This window comes from Elephas maximus, chromosome 16 (genome assembly GCF_024166365.1).
Source record: "Elephas maximus indicus isolate mEleMax1 chromosome 16, mEleMax1 primary haplotype, whole genome shotgun sequence".
Classification (NCBI taxonomy): domain Eukaryota; kingdom Metazoa; phylum Chordata; class Mammalia; order Proboscidea; family Elephantidae; genus Elephas; species Elephas maximus.
The window spans coordinates 12,713,858-12,739,792 of record NC_064834.1 but is presented as its reverse complement, the minus strand read 5'-3'; the positions used below and the strand labels follow the sequence as shown (position 1 = coordinate 12,739,792).

At 37.5% G+C, this 25,935-nt stretch overlaps 1 protein-coding gene across 10 annotated transcripts in view; it reads left to right on the top strand.

The window, feature by feature from the left end:
- The window catches only part of KAT6B (lysine acetyltransferase 6B), a 230,105-nt gene that overhangs the window by 15,202 nt on the left and 188,968 nt on the right, over nt 1-25,935 (top strand). The gene's annotated exons all lie outside the window — the stretch shown is intronic.

Sequence of the window (25,935 nt, the reverse complement as noted above, 5' to 3'; positions counted from 1 at the left end):
GCTGAATGTTTATTCTGTCTCATACGGTATCTTATATGCTTTGATTTCTGTGGGCCTTATGTTAAATTTATGGTCAAATTCTCCTTAAGTTATTGTTACAATTTTAAGTCTTTGGTTGAGTAGGGATTTTCCTTTGTTTTATTTCAAATCTATTGTAGTTATCTCCCAAAACTAAAACCGGACTAGAGCAACAGCAGATTGTTTATAATTCAGGCCCTCCAGCTTATGGGCCTCTTGTCTGCCCTTTAGGTGATATTTGATAGTCATTAATTTTGCATCTCATAAACCATTAACCAAAGTTGATAGAAAAGATGGTTGTATTCATTAACTGCATTTTTAGAAATGATTGAAACAGGTGTTGGGTTTGTTTTTCTCTTTATGGTTACCATGAACCCTGGAGACAGATCCTGTTTCCCTCAATGCTTTATCTGATAGGGAGCCCAGCTCTAGAAACTGGGCAGGACCAGATGGTTTTCTTTTCCATGGACTAATCTAAAGCCTAGCACTTATTTCTTAATCATATTTTTGCTTTGTTAGTCTTCCTCAACATTTATTTTATCCTTTCATGGTAGTCGTATTTGTGTAACCAACCCCCAATTCCTTGTAAGAGAATGTGAGCATAAAGAAAGAAGTAAGTAAATCTCTGAAATTTTTTCATAATTACTCATTAAAAAAAAAATACATAAAGTCACTCAAATCCTAATTCCTGTGCCTGACACAGCCACATGAAGTACCTTTGTTTCCCGTTAAATATTTTTATAAAAGATTATACCAGAAGGAAACTCCTTAAAGGACTGTAGAGCCATTTCTTAATGGATTGGGATGTCTTTGTTTTTAAAATATATACATTGTTCTAAGGTATTTTAAGATTTTATAATTACCAGGCACATGGACTAATTCAGGTAGCTTTAGGCAATTTAATGTTATGTTTTGATAATTTTATGATCCAGGGATTTTTTTTTTAACTCATGATCAAGGTGTCATAAATTTTCCGCAGCTCCTTTCCTATCCTTTCCTTTAACCTTGCCCATCATTGCTTAACATATTTTTTTCATGCAGCATCTGTACAGAAGTATTTTTAGTCTAAAGGAAAATTCGTGTCTGAAAGTGTCTAGGATTGAGAACGGTAATTTATTGCTTAGCACGCAATTGTTCTTGCCCTTGTAATGATGCTGATCTTCAGATTATCCAATTAGCATTATCATGTAACAAGGAAAGCTGAGAAAGATATCCTAGAATTTTTCCTTTTTCTTGATGAGATATGAAGATTAGTTGTATTGAGTAATCATAATAATAATCTAAGCTTAAAAAAGAACAAATAAAAATAAGTATCTGATCAAGTCGGTTTAATTTGGCAGCATGTTTTTTTATGGTATATTTTATAATAGAATTTTTCCTTGAAAAATGTAATAAAAACTACATCCTAATATATTGCCGTTTGAGATAAAAAGTGGTAAATGGTTTGAAACCATGTAAATTTGCTAAGTAAATGTAATAGAAATTCTTAAACTGAGATCCATGAATGAGATTGGAGAGGTAGCCCGCAAATGCCCTCATATGGAATGTAAAGTTATGTGTGTATCCACGTGTTTTTCTAGGATCAGGGCTTAGAGCCTTTATTAGATTTTCAAAGGGACCCAAAATATCAAATAGTCTCTGTAAACATTTTTGTATGTGGAAAATATTTTGAGTTTCTTATACTAAAACCATAATATGGTAATTGTTGGCCTTCGATTATTACTTGCATCAACTGCTAAAGTTGGATTGTGTACAGATTGGTTGTACTATGTGCTCATGGTCCCCAACTCAGAATGAAATGCTACCTGGTCCTGTACCATACCCATGATCAATTGGAGATTGGAACGTTGTGATCCATAGGGTTTTCACTGGTTGATTGTCGGAAGTAGATTGTCATGTCTTTCTTCTTAGTCTGCCTTTATCTAGAAGCTCCACTGAAACCTGTTCAGCATCATAGCAACACACAAGCCTCCACTGATAGACGAGTAGTGGCTGCATGTGCGGCGCCCCGGCCAGGAATCAAACCCACATCTTCCCCATGGGAGACAAGAATTCCACCATTGAATCATCAGTGCCTCCATGGTTGTACTGTAGTTGCGTTTATATAAGACTTTTCCTAGATTATCATCATTCTTGGTGTGCTAGAAATCATAGAGTTTGGATTGTGGGAAGAAATTTATGATATAGTTGGAAATGTCTATTCAGAGATGGAGTGATCTCAATTATAGTTTAGTAAACTAATGTTTTTCATAGACGCTATTCTTCTGGTTACCTTTGCAAAGCAGTTACACTTGTAAATAGTAAAACAGTAACTAACGTTTTTTCTAAATTGTGCCTTAAGTGAAAGTTTATAGCTCAAGTTAGTTTCTCATACAAAAATTTATATACACGTTGTTATATAACTCTAGTTCTCTCTCTGTAATGTGACAGCACACTCCTTTCTACCCCAATTTCCCATGTCCATTCAAGCAGTTCCTGTCCCTGTCTGCCTTCTCATCTCGCCTCTGGACAGGAACTGCCCATTTAGTCTCGTGTATCTACTTGAACTAAGAAGCACACTCTTCATGAGTATCATTTTATGTCTTGCAGTCCAGTCTAGTTTTTGAAGAGTTGGCTTCGGGAATGGTTTTAGTTCTGGGCGAACAGAGAGTCCGGGGTCGTGTCTTCTGGGGTTCCTCCAGTCTCAGTCAGACCACTAAGTATGGTCTTTTTACTAGAATTTGAGTTCTGTACCCAGCTTTTCTTCTGCTCCATCAGGGACTCTCCGTTGTGTTCCCTGTCGGGGCAGTCATTGTTGGTAGCTAGACACCATCTAGTTCTGGTCTGAGGCAGATGGAATATCTGGTTTATGTGGCCCTTTCTGTCTCTTGGGCTAATAGTTTCCCTGTGTCTTTGGTGTTCTTCATTCTCCTTTGCTCCAGGTAGGTTGGGACCAATTGATGCATCTTAGATGAGCGCTTGCTAGCTTTTAAGACACCACTCACCAAAGTGGGATGCGGAACATTTTCTTAATAAACTTTGTTATGCCGTTTGACCTAGTTGTCCCCTGAAACCATGGTCCCCAGACCCCCACCCCTGTTACTCTGTCCCTCGAAGTGTTTGGTTGTATTCAGGAAACTTCTTAGCTTTTGGTTTAGTCCAGGTGTGCTGACTTCCCCTGTATTGTGTGTTGTCCTTCCCTTCACCTAAGATAATTCTTGTCTGCTATCTAGTAGTGAATACCTTCCTCCCTTCATCCCTCTACACCCTCATAACCATCAAAGAATGTTTTGTTCTGTGTTTAAACCTTTTCTGAAAATAGTTCTTAAAATAGTGGTCTCATACAGTATTTGTCCTTTTGTGACTAATTTTACTCAGCATAATGCCTTCCAGATTCATCCATGTTATGTTTCACGGATTCATCATTGTTCTTCATTGTTGCATAGTATTCCATTGTGTGACTATACCATAATTTGTTTATCTATTCGACCACCGATGGGCACCTAGGTCGTTTCCATCTTTTTCTTTTGTGAAGAGTGCTGCAGTTATTATGGGTGTGCATATATCTGTTCATGTGAGGGCTCTTATTTCTCTAGGATACATTCCAAGGAGTGGGATTGCTGAATCATATGGTACTTCTTTTTCTAGCTTTTTAAAGAAGAGTCAAATCAATTTCCAAAGTGGTTGTGCCGTTTTACATTCCTACCATTCCCACCAGCAGTGTATTAGCATTCCAGTCTCTCCACAGCTTTTCCAACGTTTATTACTTTGTGTTTTTTGGATTAATACCAGCCCTGCTGGGTTCCATCTCGTTGTAGTTTTGATTTGTATTTCTCTAATGGCTAATGATCATGAGCACATCCTCATGTATCTCTTAGCCGCCTGAATGTCTTCTTTGGTGAAGTGCCTGTTCCTATCCTTTGCTCGTTTTTTAATTCGATTATTTGTCTTTTTGTTGTTGAGGCTTTGCAGTATCTTGTAGATTTTAGAGATTATACCCTGATCACATGCATCATAGCCAAAAATTTTCCCCAGTCTGTAGGCTGTCTTTTTACTGTTTTGGTAAAGCCTTTTGATGAGCATAAGTGTTTGATTTTTAGGAGCTCCCAGTTATCTAGTTTCTCTTCTGGTGTTTGTACATTGTTAGTAATGTTTTGTATTCTGAATAACTAACATTTCTTAAGTGTTAAATGCTGGCCCTATTCCAAGTGCTTTATATTTATTATCTTCTTCTTGGCTCCTCACAGTTTACAGATGAAAAACTGAGGCTCATAATTAATTTCTCCAAGGTCACTTACAGAGCTGGGGGGTGGGAAGTCAAGATTCTAACCCAGACAGTCTGACTCCAGAGCTCTTTACCACTGGACTGTATACCGGTCAGCAGTGGTGGCTTTTTATTAACAGTAAAAGTATCTCTTCTAGTTCCTCAAATGGTTAGAAGCAGCTTTTTCCCAAAAATAGATTTCTAGCATTTTAAATTTGGTAGTTGCAATGAGCTTATTACAGTTTTTAAAGCAGATGCTATTTATAATATTAGCAATATGGGAAAGCAGTAGGGAAAGTAGTAAATCTGTGTCTAATTAGATTTAATATCATCATCATTCCTATGCACGACTGCTAGGAGGAACACAATGCGAGTTAAAATGGAAGGGCTCCTGCCTTTCTGAGATGTAATTGCACATCTTGTGATAGTCTAGAATTCAAATTGGGTATTACCACATGGGCTCTTTAGCATAACTTTTTTGTATTTATTTAAGAAAGCTCTCTTTGGTGAGGTGATGTGGAAATGAATTAAGCCATTGAAGATAAAACTTTATCTTTGTCTTGGTGAAGAAACTCCTTAAGGATAGTATTAGTGTTTCTCATTAAAAGTGGTAAAGCTCAATTAGGTCAGATTATGAGGACTTTGGAAAGTCAAATATTCTGAGAGACTTCAATTATCACCGCACAGTTTGTAGCATTAAGATTCCATTTGGGCTTTTCATTTTTATAAAATCAGTTCAGTTTTTAACAGATTCCTTGGTATTTTACTTTATTGAGAATATCTTCCTAAAATTTATTAAGTGTCAAATCTTAGTATGTTTTCAGTGCAGTATATAATATGGCAACTCTCATTCTAGGCAGCTGTAGTTGGAAGATGGAATACTTACAATACCAAGTAGGGCTTTTGATGTTTTTCTCTTGAAGAAATGAAATAACTGTTAGAAGTTTATGAAAGCCTTCAAACATAATTACAAAAGCAATGATACTGTCAAAAAGAAAAACGTAAGGATGATTTTAAAAAAGAGCACAGATGATAAAAAGTGGGTCTGAAGAGACAAAATTATGATTAAAAAATTACCGTCTGGGGTTGTTCAGTTGTTTACCATATTTTTTGCAAATAACATGCCCATGTAAATAATGTTTCCACACATATAACATGCAGCATAGTGTGCTTACAAAAATAGGGTGTGGGGGTGTGTGTGAGAGAGAGAGAGAGCAAGGGGATTGCGCAGTTGGCAAAAAAATGTATAATGTGCACGTTATTTGCATAAAATATGGTATTCTATTTGCTGCTCCCCTCCTTTTAGGGGGATATTTTGTTAGAGTGTTGGTAATGTTAACAGTCTGAAATATCACCATAAATAGAAGATAAACGTACATCCTACATTAATTACTTGTGTTCTGTAAATGCCATAAATTAGAGAACTTTATATTTAGCTTTTCCTTTCTTCAGTTTTCTCCACTCTGTCCTCTCCTCCTCTTCAGTCCCACTGTCACTGCCCCAGAGCAGACCCTCCTCATCTCTCGCTGGGACTTTTTCCAATTGCCTGTACTTTGTGAAGGACCATTCACTAGTCCATATTGTTCTTTGATGTGGCAGACTTCCAGAAGTCTCTCAGCCATGGGGGAATTGTTCATAGTCTCAGACTACTCTGGATCTTTTTGGCAGAAATGTGTGTATTTTTTATCTGCTAATTATAGAGAGTCTGAACACCCTCCTCTCTGTTGACCTTCTTAGTTTTCCTTTGAATTGGTGTCCTTTGTATTGCAGATGTCACATTTCTCAAAGAGTACTTGGCTATGTCTATTCAACTGAATGTTGAATAAAGCCCTAAATAACCTTGCTTTTTACAGCTTTGCAAAACAGACTCTTCAAAATAACCTGAATTTTAGAATTGGTATAGATAAAGGTCAATTTCAGAATGACTGAACTCAGACACTGAGAAACCTGTTATAATGTGAAAGACTAGATGGATCAATGCTTGCTGTTCCAGGGTCAGGGAAGGATAAAAATTGTAGTTCATGTTGTTCCTATAATTAAGCTTCAGAAGTTCTTCAGAATAGCAGAGTATCTGAAGACTACTTTTGTGAGCAGATAGTACCAGTTGTTGAGGCATTGTTGAGAGACCACTTCGATTGTCTCAAACTAGTTAGTTGGATCAAGGGAAAGATAAAATGAAGAGTGAAAGAGTCTTGTTTTATTGCGCTCTGAGCTTTTATCAAGGTGGAACTTGTCTAGACTTCTAATGAAATAGGCCTCAGGTAAACTAGAAACATTATGTCAGAGAATTTTTGAGTGTTAAACATTCTTTTTAACTGTTTGGATCTTAGATGTACTCGGTACTATAAGCTGCCTTTCCTACAACACGTGATCCTGTCCTGAATGAGCTAGAGATTAGGCTATTTTTTGATTTCCTAATGATAGTTTTTTCCAAGTGATAAAGCTGCTAAGGGTGTGGTTTCTTGACTAGTTTTGGATATTTTCAGCAGCTTTCATGAATTTACTGTTGTATTCCATATACCCATTTGGCTTATTGTGACAACGTTTGTTATACTTTCAGCGCTAAGAAAATCTGTAATTTATAGCTTTGAAGTTATTCAGCAATTAGGTGCCGTTTGCTGATTTATTCTGATTGTCTTAAATGGCAAAGATTTTATTCATCCTTCCCCTTAAAATTTTATTTAATAAGTGGTAAATCTTTGTTTCTTGGAATGAAGGTCTGTGTTCTTCTTACGTGTTTTGTCTTAGTTATTCCTAGTGTATGAGGAAACGTGATTGGATTTTATCACTGCAGTAGCAAATTTCAGAGATTCAAATAGTGAGATTCATGATTTCTGCACTGTTTATAACCTTCATTTTCTTGGCCTGTACCGTAAACTGCAGATTTGATGAAACTGCTCTTTTCTAGTCACAACAACATTTAAAATGTGAATCCTCCCAGGTACTTTGATCTCTTCAATCTATTAATGTGTCCAAGTACATAAACATCAATTAGCTCACCAACTTAAAGTTAGCAAATGAGTCAGCCATGTGACTTGTTTGTGACATTTCAAGTTAGCAGGGCCACGAGGGAAATATGTTTTTATTTGAGTGTGGGTGCTCTTATCTGAGTGTCTTAGGGTGGTGACGGAGAATTTATACATAGAGTTGGAGTCTTGGCAATGCCCATTGTGAAATGCTAAGTGCTTCTGTTTGAGACGGGACTACTTTTCCAAAGAAGTGTCCAGTAGTTGCAAGCCACATTTTTATTGCTCTTCCTTTAAAAAGTCAACCGTTCATTGAATGAAAAGCAGAATTTTAATGAAGAGTATAAACTTTTTTCTTTTTTTTAGTGAAAGGTAATATTTGAAAAATCTGCAAAATGTGTGATATAGACGAAGTTCTAGAGTGAATGATAATAGATTTAAATGGTAAGGCTGGTCTCCACAAAGATACAAAATTAATACCAATCAGTGGTCTAAGCAGAATCCAGGAAGGATTTGTGTTAATTTGACAAGTGAGTTTAGAATTCTTTAGCTGCCATTTTGTAGAAACCAACTTTGTTCATACATCCTTTCTCTAATTTGCTTCACTTTTGATCTTTAATAAATCAGCTGCAATTTTGTTTCATTAACAAACTTAACTGGTTAACAGATGTTTGCTTTGGCTTGATCGTATCCTTTCTATTAGAAACAGCATAGGCATACATAGAAACCATGCTGGGCCTTTTCCTGTCTGCCCCTAGACAGGCGTTTCAGAAGAGGAACTTCATTTTATTTACAAGTTCAATTTTGTTCCTCTGCACCATTATACTAGGTATAAAACATTTTAGTTCTTGTTCCCCCATCAGGGAGATTGTTGTTAATCTTTCATTTCATAGTCCGTCCGTCATAGCATTGCAGCATCTCAGGGAAAGAAGTTATTGCAGAAGAGGTAATTGAGATATCATGACTCTTCGACAGTTCAAGGGAGGGAATGGGACTAACCTGGTGAATGTAGATAGTTTCTTCCATCGTCTTTGATGTCAGTAAGCTGCCATATGGAAAGCAATGAGGCCTACAGGAAGGAGGTGAGCCTTGGCCTGGGCTGTCTGTGAGACCCAGAATGATGTGGGCTAGCAGCCAGAGGCAGCGATTTGTTTCTGCTGTAGTTGCTGATGCTGCCAGCCCTGCTTTTTGTGCGTGGTTTCCTGCCATGCTGGTGACCCTCTCAGATCATAAATGGGAATGATGAAGTTAAGAAGCACAGGGTAAAGATTATATGGAGTAAGAGAAACAATAGGGCAGAAAAGAATGCAGAAACTAAAATTCAGTATTAAGGATATCAAAAGATGATTCCTATTTGATATTTGACCAGCCTTTTTCCACCAATGGTATTTGACTATCATGTAGAAGCTTCTACTTCAAAACCCAACTCTAGCTATTGAGCCTTGAGGTGTGACTAAAGCAGCAAAAAATAGAATCAGCTGGTGAAGACTGTGGGCTGTTTGAAGAACATCAGCTGTTTCAGTTCAACTGCTGGCAATTTGTGAGGAAACCCTCGGGAAGGTAGGCAGCGGAGGGCACAATGAAGGCATTTCCCTCCTAACTTGGTAATTTGCAAAATTGTATTATTTCAGAAAAGTGGAGAGGACAATGAACCTTGTATTTCTTTCACTTGGATTCATCGGTTATTAACATATTACCACATTTGTTCTTTTTGTCTTTCCCTGTGTATGTATATATGTGTGTTTGCATATATATGTGTTTATATGTGTCTGTAAACGTAGCTGGAGCCCTGGTGGTGCGTGGTTAAGAGCTCAGGCTGCTAACCAAAAGGTCGGCAGTTTGAATCCACTAGTTGCTCCTTGGAAACCCTATGGGGGCAGTTTCTACTCTGTCCTATAGGCTTGCTATGTACATACATGCACATACATATGTACACATTTATTTTTTTGCCAAACTAATTGAAAATAAATGGCAGACATTATGACAAGAACATTCTTCTAAATAACCGCAGTACCATATCTCATTCAAGAAATTCAGCGGTGAAATAAGAGTGTTCAGACAGTCATCTTCCTCCAGATGTTCCCAGAATGTCATTTATAACTTTTGATTTGTGGCCCAGGACCCAGTCAAGGATCATGCATTGCATTTGGTTGTCATGTCTGCTTGAAAAGAGAACAGTGTTCTTTTTTCTGCTTCTCATGATATTGACATTTTGGAAGAGTCTAGGCCAGTTGTTTTGTAGAACTGGTATTTGATTGTGTCCTCATAATTAGATTCAGGCTAAACACTTTTGACAAGAATACTGCATGGTGATGTTGTGCAATTCCTCTTGTGTCATATCAGGAGATACATAATTTCAGGTTGTCTCATTACTGGTGGTGCTTATTTGATCAGTTGGTTAAGGTGGCATCTGCCACCTTTTCACTTTTGTAATCAATAAGTAATACTTTGAGACCACATGAATAACCTTTCATCCAGTCCCTGTTAGTTTGCTATATCTACTGTAACAAATTACCACAAAAAGTTTAGTGGCTTAAAACACAAAGTTATTATCTTACAGTTCTGTAGATCAGAAATCCAACATGGGTCTCACTGGGTTAAAATCAAGGTGTTGGTGCAGGACTGTGTTCCTTTCTGGAAGGTCTAGGGGAGAATTTGTTTCCAAGCCTTTTCCAGCCTTTAGAGGCTGCCCACATTCCTTGGCTTACTTCTCCCTTCCTCCATCTTCAAAGCCGTCTCTCTGACTGTTCTCCCATAGTCATATCTCCCTCTAACCACAGCTGGGAAAGGTTCACAGCTTTTTCTTCTTGTACTTTAAGTGAAAGTTTACAATTCAAGTCAGTTTCTCATACAAAAACTTATGCACACATTGTTATATGACCCTAGTTGCTCTCCCTATATTGTGACATAACACTCCTCTCTACCCTGTATTTTCCGTGTCTATTCAACCAGTTCCTGTCCCACTCTGCCTTCTTGTCTTGCTTCCTGGACAGGAGCTGCCCACATAGTCTTATGTGTCTACTTGAGCTAGGAAGCATGCTCCTCACCAGTATCATTTTATGTCCAGTCTGATCTTTGAAGAGTTGGCTTCGGGAATGGTTTTAGTTTTGGGCTAACAGAGAGTCTGGGGGCCATGACCCCTGGGGTCCCTCCAGCCTCAGTCAGACCATTAAGTCTGGTCTTTCTACTAGAATTTGAGATCCGCACCCCAATTTTCTCCTGCTCCATCAGGGATTCTTGTTGTGTTCCCTGTCAGGGCAGTTATTAGTGGTAACCAGGTACCATCTAGTTCTTCTGGTCTCAGGCTGATGGAGTCTCTGGTTTATGTGGCCCTTTCTGCATCTTGGGCTAATATTTTCCTTGTGTTATTGGTGTTCTTCGTTCTCCTTTGTTCCTGGTGAGTTGAGACCAATTGATGCATATTAGATGATCGCTTACTAGCTTTTAAAATCCTAGACACCACTCACCAAAGTGGGGTGCAGAACATTTTCTTAATAAACTTTGTTATGCCACTTGACCTTGATGTCCCCTGAAACCATGGTCCCCAGACTCCCATCCCTACTACTCTGTCCCTTGAAGTGTTTGGTTGTATTCAGGAAACTTCTTAGCTTTTGGTTTAGTCCAGTTATGCTGACTTCCCCTGTATTGTGTGTTGTCCTTCCCTTCACCTAAGATAATTCTTGTCTACTATCTAGTTAATGAGTACATCCTCCTTTCCTTCCCACCCTTGTAACCATCAAAGAATGTTTTCTTCTGTGTTTAAACCTTTTCTTGAGTTCTTATAATAGTGGTCTCATACTTGTCCTTTTGCAACTAATTTCACTGAGCATAATGCCTTCCAGATTCACCCATGTTATGAGATGTTTCATGGATTCATGGTTGTTCTTTATTGTTGTGTAATATTCCATTGTAGGAATATACCATAATTTGTTTATCCATTCATCCATTGATAGACACCTTGATTGTTTGCATCTTTTTGGTATTGTAAACAGTGCTGCAGTGAACATGGGTGTGTGTGTATCTATTCACGTGAGGGCTCTTATTTCTCTAGGATATATTCCAAGGAGTGGGATTGCTGGATCTTACGGTAGTTCTATTTCTAGCTTTTTAAGGAAGCACCAAATCGATTTCCAAAGTGGTTGTACCATTTTACGTTCACACCAGCAGTGTATCCAGTCTCTCCACAACCTCTCCAACATTTATTTTGTGTTTTTTGGGTTAATGCTAGCCTCGCTGGGGTGAGATGGTATCCCATTGTAGTTTTGATTTGCATTTCTCTAATGGCTAATGATCATGAGCATTTCCTTATGTATCCGTTAGCTGCCTGAATGTCTTCTTAGGTGAAGTGCCTGTTCATATCTTCTGCCCATTTTTTAATTGAGTTATTTATCTTTTTGTGGTTGAGTTTTTACAGTATCTTGTAGATTTTAGAGATGAGATGCTGCTCGAATTTGTCATAGGAAAAATGTTTTCCCAGTCCGTAGGTTGTCTTTTTACTCTTTTGGTGAAGTCTTTTGATGAGCATAAGTGTTTGATTTTTAGGAACTCCCGGTTGTCTAGTTTCTGTTCTGGTGTTTGTACATTGTTAATAATGTTTTGTGTCCTGTATATGCCGTGTATTAGGGCTCCTAGAATTGTCCCTATTTTTTCTTCTATGATCTTTATCGTTTTAGATTTTGTATTTAGGTCTTTGATCCATTTTGAGTTAGTTTTTGGGCATGGTGTGAGGTATGGGCCTTGTTTCATTTTTTTTGCAGACGGATATCCAGTTATGCCAACACCATTTGTTAAAGAGGTTGTCTGTTCCCCAATTAATGGATTTTGGGCCTTTGTCAAATATCAGCTGCTCATAAGTGGATGAATTTTCTTTTCCACTGGACTGTGTATCTGTTGTACCAGTACCAGGCTGTTTTACTACTGTGGCGGTATAATAGGTTCTCAAATCAGGTAGTATGAGGCCTCCCACTTTGTTCTTCTTTTTCAGTAATGCTTGACTATTGGGGCCTCTTCCCTTTCCATATAAAGTTGGTGATTTGTTTCTCCATCTCTTTAGAAAATGCCATTGGAATTTAGATGGGGATTGTGTTATATCTGTAGATTGCTATGGGTAAAACAGACATTTTCACAACTTGAGTCTTTCTATCCATGAGCAAGGTACATTTTCCCACTTATGTAGTTCTGTTGCAGTAGTGTCTTGTAGTTTTCTTTGTATAGGTCTTTTACGTCTTTGGTTAGAGTTATTCCTAAGTATTTTACCTTCTTGGGGGCTATTGTAAATGGTGTTGATTTGGTGATTTCCTCTTCGATGTTCTCTTTGTTGGTATAGAGGAATCCAACTGATTTTTGTATGTTTATCTTGTATCCTGATAATTTACTGAAATCTTCTATTAGTTCCAGTAGTTTTCTTGTGGATTCTTTTGGGTTTTCTGTGTATAAGTTCATAGCATCTGCAAAAGGAGATACTTTTACCTCTTCCTTACCAATTTCCATGCCCTTTATTTCTTTTTCTTACCTAATTGCTCTGGGTAGGACCTTCTAGCACAATGCTGAATAAGAGTGGTGATAAAGGACATTCTTGCCTGGCTCCCTGTTCTCAAGGGGAATGCTTTCAGGCTCTCTCCATTTAGGATGATGTTGGCTGGTGGTTTTGTATAAATGCCCTTTATTATGTTGAGGAATTTCCCTTCTATTCCTATTTTGCCAAGAGTTTTTATCAGGAATGGGTGTTGGACTTTGTCAAATGCCTTTTCTGCATCAATGGATAAGAACATGTGGTTCTCATCTTTTGTTTTATTCATGTGATGAATTACATTGCTTGTTTTTCTAATGTCAAACCATCCCTGCATACCTGGTATGCATCCCATTTGGTCATGATAAATTATTTTTTTGATACATTGTTGAGTTCTATTGGCTAGAATTTTGTTGAGGATTTTTGTGTCTAAGTTCATGAGAAATATTTGTCTGTAAGTTTCTTTTTTTGTGGTGTCTTTACCTGGTTTTGGTATCAGGGTTATGCTGGCTTCAAAGAATGAGTTTGGGATTATTCCATCCTTTTCCATGCTCTGAAATACCTTTAGTAGTAGTGGTGGTAACTCCTCTCTGAAAGCTTGTAGAATTCTCCAGTGAAGCCTCCAGGGCTAGGGCTTTTTGGGGGGGAGTTTTTAAATTACCTTTTTGGTCTCTTCTAGGTTTATTTAGTTGTTCTATCTCTGTGTTAGTTTAGGTAGGTAGTGTGTTTCTAGAAATTTGTCCATTATTTCTGGGTTTTCAAATTTTTTGGAGTACAGTTTTTCATAGTATTCTTTTATGATTCTTTTAATTTCAGTTGGATCTTTTGTGTTATCATCCATTTCATTTCTTATTTGGGTTATTTGCTTCCTCTCCTGTTTTTCTCCTATTTCATTTAATTCTGTTCTCATTTTTATTGTTTGCTTTCTTCTGGTACCTGAGGGCTTCTTTTGCGGCTTTCTTTCTATTTGTTCAAGTTGTAGGGATAATTCTTTGATTTTGGCCTTTCTTCATTTTGGCTGTGTGCATTTATTTCTATAAATTTACCTCAGAGCACTGCTTTTGCTGTATTCCCAAAGGTTCTGGTAGAATGTGTTTTCATTCTCATTTGACTCTATGAATTTTTTTATTACGTCCTTAATTTTTCCCATAACCCAGTAGTTTTTGAGTAAGTTCAGTTTTCATGTGTTTGATTTTTTTCCCTTGTTTTTTCTGTTATTGATTTCTACTTTTATGGCTTTATGGTCAGAAAAGATGCTTTGTAGTTTTTCGATGCCTTGGGTTCTGTTAAGGCTTGGTTTATGGACAAATACATGGTCTATTCTGGAAAATGTTCCATGTGTCTTGGAAAATAAAGTATACTTGGTTGCTGTTGGGTGGAGTGTTCTGTACATGTCTGTGAGGTCAAGTTGGTTGATTGTGGCATTTAGAGCTTACGTGTCTTTAGTGAGCTTTCTGGATGTTCTGCCCTTCACCAAAAGTGGTCTGTTGACTACTATTATTGTGGAGCTATTTCTCTTTTCAGTGCTGTTAGAGTTTGTTTTATGTATTTTGGAGCCCTGTCGTTGGGCGCCTAAATATTTATTATGGTTTTATCTTCCTGGTATACCAAAAAAAACCCAAAGCCACTGCCATTGAGTCGATTCCAACTCATAGCGACCGTATAGGACAGAGTAGAACTGCCCGATAGAGTTTCCAAGGAGCGCCTAGTAGATTTGAACTGCCGACCTCTTGGTTAGCAGCCATAGCACTTAACCACTACGCCACCAGGGTTTCCAGATATTGATCCTTTAATCATTATATAGTGTCCTTCCTTATCCTTTGTGGTGGATTTAACTTTGAAGTCTATTTTGTCAGAAATTAATGTTGCCGCTCTTGCTCTTTTTTGATTGTTGTTTTCTTGATATGTATTTTTTCCATCTTTTGAATTTTAGTTTGTGTCTTTAAGATGTGTCTCTTATAGGCAGCATGTAGATGGATCGTGTTTTTTATGCATTCTTTCCACTCTCTGTCCCTTTATTGGTGGATTTAGTCCTTTTGCATTCGACGTAATTATTGATATATACGAGTTTAGTGCTGTCATTTTGATTTTTTTTTTTGTTTGTTTGTTTTGTTGATAGTTTCTTTGTTCCACTTAATTTTCTGTGCCGAGTCATTTTTCTTTATGTATTTTCTTTTCATCTTTTTCATTGTTGCTTTTGTATTTGCCAAGTCTTTATGTTTTTCTTGTTTTTTATTTTGATGTGAAGGATTGTTAGTTTTCTTTGTGGTTACGTTAATATTTGCCCCTATTTTTCTAAGTTTAAACCAATCTTTCGTTTCTTTATATTGCCTTGACTTCCTCTCCATATGAAAGATCTACGAGTACATTTCTTAATCCCTGTTTTTGTTTTAATGTTTTTATCTTTTACATAACGACATATCTTTTTCCCTGTTTTGAATGTTTTGGCTTTGGTTTATTTTTGTGATTTCCCTATCTGGGTTGATGTCTGGTTGCTCTGTCCTGTATTCTAGCCTTGGGTTGTTATCTGATGTTGTTGATTTTTTAGGAGGACACCCTTTAGTATTTCTTGTAATTTTTTTTAGTTTTTGCAAATTCCCTAAACTTCTGTTTATCTGGAAATGCTGTAATTTCACCATCATATTTGAGAAACAGTTTTGCTGGATATATGATTTTTGGCTGGCAATTTTTTTCCCTTCAGTGCTTTACATAAGTCACTCCATTGCTGTCTTGATTGCAGGGTTTCTGCTGACTAGTCCAAGCTTATTCTTATTGACTCTCCTTTGTAGGTGATTTTTCGTTTATCCCTAGCCACTCTTAAAATTCTCTCATTATTTTTGGTTTTGGCAAGTTTGATTATAATATGTCTTGGTGACTTTCTTTTGGGAGCAACCTTTTGTGGGGTTCATTGAGCATCTTGGGTAGATACCGTCTCATCTTTCACTATATCAGGGAAATTTTCTGCCAACAAATCTTCAACAGTTTTCTCTGTATTTTCTGGTATCCCTCCATTCTGGTACTCCAGCCACTCATAGGTTATTCCTCTGATAGAGTCCCATGTAATTATTGGGGTTTCTTCATTTTTTAAAAAATCCTTTTATCTGCTTTTTCCTCAAATATGTTGGTGTCAAGTGCTTTATCTTCAGTCTCGCTAATTCTGACTTCCATTGCCTCAGTTGTGCTCCTATATGTTTCTATTGAGTTGTCTAATTCTGAAATTTTATTGTTAATCTTCTGAATTTCTGTTTGCTGTCCCTCTATGGGTTCTTGTAGCCTCTTCAATTTGTCATTATGCTCTTCTCTAATCTTCTTAAGTTCCTCTAATGCTTTGTCTGTGTGTTCCTTGGCTAGTTCTGCATTTTGCCTGATCCCTTGAAGAGCTCTGTGTATTAATCTTTTGTATTCTACCTCTGGTAATTCCAGGAAGTTCTCTTCATCTAGAAGATTTTTTGATTCTTTGTTTTGGGAGCTTGCTGAAGCCATCATGGTCTGCTTCTTTATGTGATTTGATATTGACTGTTGTCTCCGAGTCAGCAATAAGTTATTGTATTTATTTTATGTTTGCTTACTGTGTCCTGGTGGCATAGTGGTTAAGTGCTATGGCTGCTAACCAAGAGGTCGGCAGTTCGGATCTGCCAGGCGCTCCTTGGAAACTCTAATGGGCAGTTCTACTCCGTCCTATAGGGTCGCCATGGGTCGGAATCGACTAGAAGGCAGTGGGTTTGGTTTTGATTTACCGTGTCCTGGCTTCTTGTTTTGATATGCCCAAATAGGCTGCTTGTGCGAGCCAGTTTATTGGTACCTTTGAAGCTCTATGTCCTGTCACCAGGTGATTAGAGCAGTTATTAGGTATATGAGCCTAGGAGTCTATTTGTTGTATGGATTCAACTGAGATGTTTAGGTAGTCGGTTACCAAGTATGTGGTGCAGGCTGTCACCTACAGTCTTAGATGAGCAGGGGTGATTCGTGTAGGCACAGGTATCTGGCTGCAGTAGGAGGTCACGCATTGAGCAAGGCAGGGGGACTGACAGCCGCCCCTGAGTGTGAAGAAAGCAGGTCCCTGTTGCCTAGAGTGTGTAGGTGGGTGAGTTTTACAGCCAGAATATGGCACCGAATGCTGTTGGTTGTAAAGACTAGGAGGCACCACTTACCCTTGTACCCCTGTCGTGGGTGGCTAGGTGGAGCCACCAGTCCTCAGGCCCCTGATGTTGGTAGGTGAGGACCCTGCCTAATAGGCAGAGCGGTGTCACACGTCATGAACTTGCCTCTCTACCATATAGCGGAAACAGTTGAAATTAGACTTCAGGTATATACCCTGTTGTACTGTGCTAATGAGGGCCTACACTGTTGAAATGGGCCCACACAGGTCTACGCAGGGGTGAAAAGTTTTCAAAGTATGTGGACCCTTTATGCCTGTGCCTAGGTAAAAGAGCTATTTTCTGCTCTGAGTTCCTGGCTTAGGGGAGCTGGCAGATTGTTTTTTCCCATTTGTTAATTCCTTCCTTCTCTAAGGCGGGGATAATGGCTCAGGGTGTGTGACAGGTCCTACTTCCTGCCCAGGGAAAGTGGCTGTCACTGAAGCTGGCTCAGGACCAGTGCAGAGGGGGAGAGGGAGGGGTCAGGTAAATGGGTGCGAGTTTCTTTGCAAAGGGGTGTTTTTTGGTCCGCACGGTAGATTAAATGCGTGTTCTTTTGCTCAGAGTGCAGCTTTTTGCTGATTCTTTAGGCGTGAGTGGACTCTCCGTGGCTGTCTCTCCTGATGTGTAGAATGTGTCCCAAACGCTACTGCTTGTCTCACCACGCTTGAGCCAGTGGATCTGGCCTGTGGGGTGCTGGTTCCCGCTGGGCCAGGTCTGGCAATGCCTCGCTGCTTTTAAACTATCTCTACCTCCCCCTTCCGCTCAGTCTGATTCCTCAACTTTGCCTTTAATGTTCAGGGCTCCCAAATTGCTATATATTATTGATTCACTTGTTTTTTTTGGGTCTTCGTTGTAAGAGGGACCCCAGGAAGCGTCTGACTGCTTCTCCATCTTGGCCTCGCCTCCAGGTTCTCAGCTTTTAAAGGATTCCTGAAATTAGATTGAGATTATATACACATTAAATGCTTAGGATATGACCTGTTACATAATAAGCACGAAGTGTTTAATATTAATATCTTCTTGCATGTTTTCTATAGCTCCAAGATAATCCAAGATAATTTCGCCACCTCTCTCTCCTCAGTCACATCTGTAAGGTAACATATTCACAGATTCTGGGGATTAAGAAGTGGACATTGGTTTCAGCATACTTGCCTACATCAATTTTTGCATTGGGAGTTCAAACCTTTGAAGATTTTGGGGCTATGGTGTGTAACATGGTCTAAGTCTAGAAAGGAGTGAATCACAATTCATGGGAGTAATTAATGTTAGCTGTTTTAAGGCTGGGAGTGAATAGCCCTGAGTTCTAGGTCTGATTGCATATCCTGAATTATTTCCAGGAGGTGGAATGGGCTGCCTCCTGCTTTCACTTAGTGTCCCTTTACTCACAAGTGAAGAACTGAAGAATGAATTTGGCAGTGATAGCTTTAGATTTTTTTAAAAAACAATAGGAATTTGGATATTCAAAATGTTTTTTGAAAAGTGCATTTAAAGTTGTAGAGAAGGGTCTTTCATTTAAGTGCCCACAGAGGGCACAAAAATATGTAAAGCAATTTATTAAGGTAGGCTTTTTGGTGACATTTTAAAGACCAAGTAACATCTGAAGAATTTTATGTCTGTTGTTTAAATTAGAATCCTCAATTAGAGAACTCTAAACAAGCTGAAAAAGAAACTGACTTTTTTAAAAAAGAAAAACAGACTTGCAGGTTTATGTATATTCTTCAGTTCTTAGTAAAAACTCAGAAAAATAGCATCAAATCAAGATTCACAAAGGCAGCTAACCTCTAGAATCCTTCACATTCCTTCATTTCACAATGTTTTAGCAGAATCTTTGGCAGTAGCTGCAGTGAGTTATAGTGCCTTGGAAATACTGATGGTTCCAGTTGTTAAAGAACAAATGTTTAGTTATCAGCCTATAAATGTGCTCTCTAGAGCTGATAATCTTCACACCTGATGAGCTCTGACCCTCTGTAAACCTTCGAACTTATCTCATTTTCTACCAGCCACCAAAATATAACAAGATGCCAACAATTACATCCTCACAAAGCATTTACACCAACTGAAAAAATCACCTCTTTCTTAGAAAATTGTGTAGTATCTTGATTTCAATTTAACATGCCATGTTTGTTAGCAATAAATTTTGCTAGCTTATGAACACAGCCTGCAGGCAGTTTGGAGAGCACTGATCAGGTGCAAATTGTATGCATTTTTCTACCTTCTAAAAAATTTCAGAGCAAAATGAATTAAAATAGTTTTCATAGAGAACACTGCTTTTTAAGTCACTTTTAAAACCTGACGTAGTGCAGCACCATGTGTATTTACAGAAAGTGCCTTGATTCTCCTGAAATCCATGGTTTGTGTCTGTGACTAAGTTCCCCATTTAGTCTCTGAGATGTAACAGAAGCAGAAGGACAAGGTTAAAACATTTACTTGTGCCTCGGAAGGCGTGCGTATAAGCAGTTGATATTAGAGTTGAAGGAGCTATAGAAAACATGCAAGAAGATATTAATATTAAACACTTCGTGCTTATTATGTAACAGGTCATATCCTAAGCATTTAATGTGTATATAATTTTACGAGAACCCTGAGAGATAGGTACTTTTATTAACTGATTTTTACAGATGAAGAAACAAGCTAGAGATGGTAACTTGCCCAAGAGGACACATTCAGGAAGTATTAGAGCTGATGTTTGATGTAGCACACAGGCTGGAGGACAGCCACTTCACCACCTGTCATGTGTTTGGATGAAGTCAAACATATGTATCTATTGAATTCTTATAATGGGTAAACTACTGTTCTAGGCATGACGGAAGTTACCAGTGATAAACCATGTTCAAAGGTAACTCAGATTAGCACTTGAAACATGCTATGTCATGCTTCTGTGGACTCCTCCTCAACTGCCCAGTGGAGGGGTTTTTGTTTTCAGAGGAATTAAAAATTCCTTTTTTAAAGGAATGAGTTGTAACAGCCAACATTTATATAGTGCTTGGGGCCCTGGTGGCATAGTAGTTAAGAGCTAGGCTGCTAACCAAAAGGTCGACAGTTAGAATCCACCAGCCGCTCCTTGGAAACCCTGTGGGGCAGTTCTACTCTGTCCTGTAGGGTCACTATGAGTCAGAATAAACTCGACAGCAACAGGTTTGGGTTTTTTTTTTGCTGTTGTTCTATGAGGCAGGCACTACTATAAGTGCTTTTCATGTAGTAACCTGTCCATGAAATAGTACTGTTTTTCATTCTTCACAAGTAAGGAAGCTGAGGCACATGAGGTTAAAGGACTTGCCCAAGGTCATATAGCTATTATGTGCTAGAGCCAGGATTCAAACCCAGGCATCCTGGCTGCAGAGTCTATGCACTTAGCCATTAGACTACATTGCCTTTCATTTTTCTCTTTAAAAAGAAGCTTCTTTTAAAAAGAAGGCATCTAAAAGAGTTTCATGCTAGGTTTTTATACTATGGGCCTCTAAGTGTCTTTTTAGTGTCTATAATAGAAATCACTAAAAAAACTGTTAAAATTTATAGTGTGACATTATTTAAGGTAGCTTTTCCCAAACTATGTTCTGAGGAAAAAGGAAGTACTCTTCAAGGTGTTAATAATGTTAATAATGCTCTGAGATTTAAAGTCCCTGAAAAGTTCGGAAATTTAACTTGATGAATCCAGTCAGCCAAGATGATTTGCTGTGGGCCCCTCCCCTCTCCTCTTCCTTTTTTCTCACAGTCCCAACTTTGTGTAGCTCCTACTCATTCTTTAAGACTCAGCTCAGGCATTGCCTTCTCTCAGAAACTTCTTGTGACCTTTCTCTTTGTCATCTTCACATTCATCTTACAGCCTTGTTCATGGCTCCTGCCAAGTGATGTTCATGCATTTGCCTTCCCCAGTTGACTGAATCCTTGAGGATAGGGACCTTGCTCTATTTATCTTTGTACCTTCACACTGTGCCTAATTCTCAGAATAGGCTCAATCAGTGCTTTCTAAATGTTGGGCCTAAAAGATTAGATTTGAGTAAATTTTTTGGTTTTACTCAATTAATACAGGATTATCTTTCATTTACATTTATGGATTATGGACAAATCAGTTTGAGACAATTTCCTCCCAGGGCCTCCAGCTGTTAGCTGGGTTTAACTTTTCTTTTGCCTCCCTGTCACAGGAAAATTAACAAGGAAATTAGAAGTGAACTTGAATATGGGTTGGATTTACAGGAGAGCTTTTTGCACTTTGAAGAGTATTTGAATTGTATTAAATGTATTTTACCTTGTTATGATATTTATATATTCTGGTTAAAAATCTCTTTTCAGATATAGGTTTGCAAAAATTTTCTCCTGTTCTGTGGGTTGTCTTTTTACTTTCTTAATGATGTCTTTTGAAGCACAAAACTTTAATTTTGATAAGTCCAGTTTATGTATTTTTTTTCTTTTGTTGCTTTTGCTTTTGGTATCGTATCTAAAAAGACTGCCTATTTCAAGACCATGGAAGTTTATTCCATTGTTTTCTTCTAAAAGTTTTATCATTTCAGTTCTTACATTTAGGTCTGTGATCCTTTTTGAGTTACTTTTTGCATATGGTGTGTGATGGAGACCATGCTTTTTTAATTTTTCACATATGGATATCTAGTCCCAGCACCATTGTTGAAAAGATTAATAATATTTTCCAATTGAATTATCTTGATTAAAAAAAAAAGAAAAAAACTTTTCTTTCTTTCTTTCTTTTTTTTATCTTGATACTCTTGTCAAAATTCAATTGACTGTAAATATGAGGGTTTATTTCTGGGCTCTTAATTATTTTCTATGGATCTGTATGTCTGTATTCGGAAGCCCTGGTGGTACAGCGGTTAAGAGCTATGGCTGCTAACCAAAAGGTTGGCAGTTATGAATCTGCCAGACACTCCTTGGAAACCCTGTGGGGCAGTTCTGCTTTGTCCTATAGGGTCGCTATGAGTTGGAATTGACTCGATGGCAGTGAGTTTTTTGTTTTTCGGGTTATATGTCTGTATTTATGCCAGTATCATAACTGTCTTGATTACTATAGTTTTGAGTAAGTTTTGATATTGGGAAGTGTTGAGCTCTCCAACTTTGCTCTCCTTTTTTCAAGATTGTTTGGGTCCCTTATATTTCTATATAAATTTTAGGATGAGTTTGTCAATTTCTGCCAAAAACGTATCTGGGATTTTGATAGCGATTATGTTGAATCTCCTGATCAATGTGAGGAATGTTGCCATTTTAACAGTGTGAAAACTGACTTCATGAATGTGAGATGTCTTTCCATTTGTCTTTAACTTCTTAAAATAATGTTCATTGTACAAATCTTTCACTTATTATTTTGTTAACTTGATTACTAGGAATTTTATTCTTCTTATGCTATTGTAAATAGAATTATTTTCTTGATTTGATTTTTGGATTGTTCATTGCTGATTTTTGTATATTGGTTTTGTGTATATTAATTCTAACCGCTTTTTTGTGGATTTCTTATAATTTTCTATGTAGAAGATCATGTCATCTGCAAATAGAGATAGTTTTACTTCTTCCTTTCCAATTTGTATGCCCTTTATTTCTTTTTCATTTCTAATTGCCCTGGCTAGAGCCTTCGATATAATGTTGAATAGAAAAGTAGGGAGAACAGACATTCTTGTCTTGTTCTTGTCTGATCTTAGGGGGAAGCATTCAGTCTTTCACCATTAAGTATGATGTTAGCTGTGGGTTTTTTGCATATGGCCTTTAATTAAGTTGAGGAAGTTCCCTTCTGTTTATTGAGTGTTTTTATCATGAAAGGGTGTTGGATTTTGTGAAATGCCTTTTCTGTGTTTATTGAGATGATAATGTGGTTTTTGTCCTATGTTTTATCTAACATGGTGTGCTACATTGATTGATTTTCGTATGTTGCAACAGCCTCGCATTCCTAGGACAAATCTACTCGGTCATGAAGTATCATCCTTTTTATATGTTGCTGGCTTCAGTTTGCACGTGTTGTGTTGAGGATTTTTGCATCTATAGTCATAAAGGAAGGAGCCCTGGTGGTACAAACGGTTAAGCGCATAGCTGCTAACCAAAAGGTTGGCAGTTTGAACCCACCCAGCAGTGCTGCAAGAGAAAGACCTGGCAATTTTCTTCCATAAAGATTACAGCCAAGTGAACCTGATGGAGCAGTTCTACTCTGTCACATGCCATTACTATGAGTCAAAAACTACTCGAGGGGACCTAACAACAACAGTCATAAGGGATCTGGATCTGTAGCTTTCTTTTCTTCTGATATCTTTCTCTGGTTATGGTGTTAGGGTAATACTGGCCTCGTAGAATGAATTGGGAAGTGTTCCTTCCTCTTCTATTTCTTAGAAGACTGTTTGAAGGGTTAGCGTTAATTCTTTCTTGAACATTTGGTAGAAACCTCCAGTAAAGCCATCTGGTCTTGGGCTTTTCTTTGTGGGAAGTTTTTGATTACGAATTTAATTTTTTTACTTGTCGTAGATCTCTTTAGATTTTCTCTTTTGAATGGATTTCAGTAGGTCCCGAGGTTATATAAATTGTGCTTGATTGCTAACCTAGAGATTGGTGGTTCGAACCCACACTGCAGTACTGTGGAAGAGAAAGCCTGGTGATGTGCTTCTTTTAAGCTTACAGCCAAGAAAACCCTGTGGAGCAGTTCTACGCTGGAACACATGGGGTTGCCATGAGTTGAAATCAACTTGATGGCAACTAATAATAACAACAACAGATTTTCTATTTTTGAGTTGGTTACAGTAGCTTTTATCTGCCTAGGAATTTGTCCAGTTCATCTAGATTATCTAATTTTTTGGTTTTCAGTTGTTCATAGTATTCCCTTATAATCCTTTTGATTTCTATTAGTTTGGTCCTAATGCCCCTTCTTTCACTCCTGTTTTAGTAATTTGAGTTGTCCCTCGTTTTTCCCTCCCCTCTGTCAGTCTAGCTAATGGTTGATTAATTTTGTTGATCTTTTCACAGAACCAAGTTTTGGTTTTGTTGATTTTTCTAGTCTCTGTTTTATTTATTTTCACTCTAATCTTTATTATTTCATTCTTTCTGCTTGCTTTGGGTTTAGTTTATTCTTTTTTTCCTAGTTTGTTTAAGGGAACATTTGGAGCCCTGGTGGCACAATGGTTAAAGGTCGGCACTTCAAATCCACCAGCCTCTCCTTGGAAACCCTCTCAGGCAGTTCTACTCTGTTCTGTAGAGTTCCTATGAGTTGGAATCAACTTGAGGGCAACAGGTTTGAGTTTTTTTTTTTTTTAAAGTGAAAGGTAGGTTATTGATTTGAGATCTTTCTTTTTAAATATAGGCATTTATAGCTATAAATTTCCTTCTAAGTACTGCTTTAGCTGCATTCTATAAGTTTAGTATATTGCATTTTTGTTTCCTTTCATTTCAAAGTATTTTTCAGTTTTTTCTTCAACCACTGGTTATTTAGGAGTGTGTTGTGTGATTTCCACATAATTTTGGTTACTAATAGCATGATACATCTTTTTCCATCCTTTACTTTCAACCTACTTATGTCTTTGAATCTTAAGTATTTCTCTTGTAGACAATATATAGTTGGATTTTTAAAATCCATTCTGCCAATCTCTGTCTTTTGATTGGTGTGTTTAGACCATTTCAGTTAACGTAATTACTAATAAGCCAGAATTTATATCCGCCTTTTGCTGTTTGTTTTCTGTATGTTCAATGTCTTGTTTCTTCATTCTTCAGTTACTGTTTACTGTTGTGTTTTATATATATATATATATATATTTTCTAGTATACCATTTTACATCTCTTATTTCTTTTACTATATAGTTTTGAGTTGTTTTCAGTTAGCATCTTAACTTAAAACAGTCTGGTTTATATTAATACCAGTGTAATTTCGATAGTGTATGAAAACTTTGCTCCATTTCCTTTCCACTTATTTGTGTAATTATTGTTGAATTGCAAATTACATCTTTATGCAGTATAAGCTCATCAATACAGTTTTATATAATTAGTGCTTTATGCAGTTGTTTTTTAAATCAGATAAGAGAATTAAAGCGTTACAAACAAAAATACATTTGTACGGTCTTTTACATATATCTGTGTAGTTACCTTTACTGGCGTTTTTTATTTCTTCATTTGGATTTGAATAACTGTCTAGCGTCCTTTCATTTCAGCCTGAAGCACTCTCTTCAGTATTTCATGTAGAGCAGGCATTGCCAGCAGTAAATTCTCTCTGTTCTTATTCATCTGGGACAATCTTAATTTCTCCTTCCTTTTTGAAAAATAGTTTACCTGGATATAGAATTTTTGATTGGCAGCCTTTTTCTTTCAGCACTTTAAGCATAGCTTCTCAGATTCTTCTAGCTTCCATGATATCTGATATAAGTTAGATGTTAAACCTATTGAGTGTCCCTTGAATGTGATGAGTTACTTTTCTCTTGCTGCTTTCAAAATTCTCTCTTTGTGTTGCTTTTGACAGTTTGATAATGATGTACTTAGGTGTGGATGTCTTTGAATTTATTCTGTATTTCATCAAATTTGGAAAATTTTTGGCCATTATTTCTTCAATAATCTCTCTTTCCGGAACTCCTACCCTATGTTAGCACACTTGATGGTGGCCCATAGGTCTCTGAGGCTCTTTGTTTTTTGTCATTCTTTTTTCTTTCTGTTCTTCAAACTTTATAATCTCAATTGACTAAGTTCACTGATTCTTTCTTTTGCTAGCTCAGATCTGCTGATGTGCTCCTGTAGTGAAATTTTCATTTGAGTTATTGTACTTTTCAACACCAGAATTTCTGTTTGGTTCCTTTTTACAATTTGTATCTCTATTAATATTAATCTGCTTGGTGAGAAAGGAGCCCTGCTGGTACAGTGGTTAAGAGCTTGGCTGCTAACCAAAAGGCTGGTGGTTCAAACCCACCGGCAGCTCCACAGAGAAAGATGTGGTAGTCTGTTTCCACAAAGATTACAGCCTTGGAAACCCTGTGGGGCAGCTCTGTTATGTCCTATAGAGTTGCTGTGAATTGGAATCTAGTCGACAGCAGTGGGTTTAGTTTTTTTGTTTACTTGGTGAGACAGCGCTCTCATTACTCTTTCTGTTTCTTTAGATAT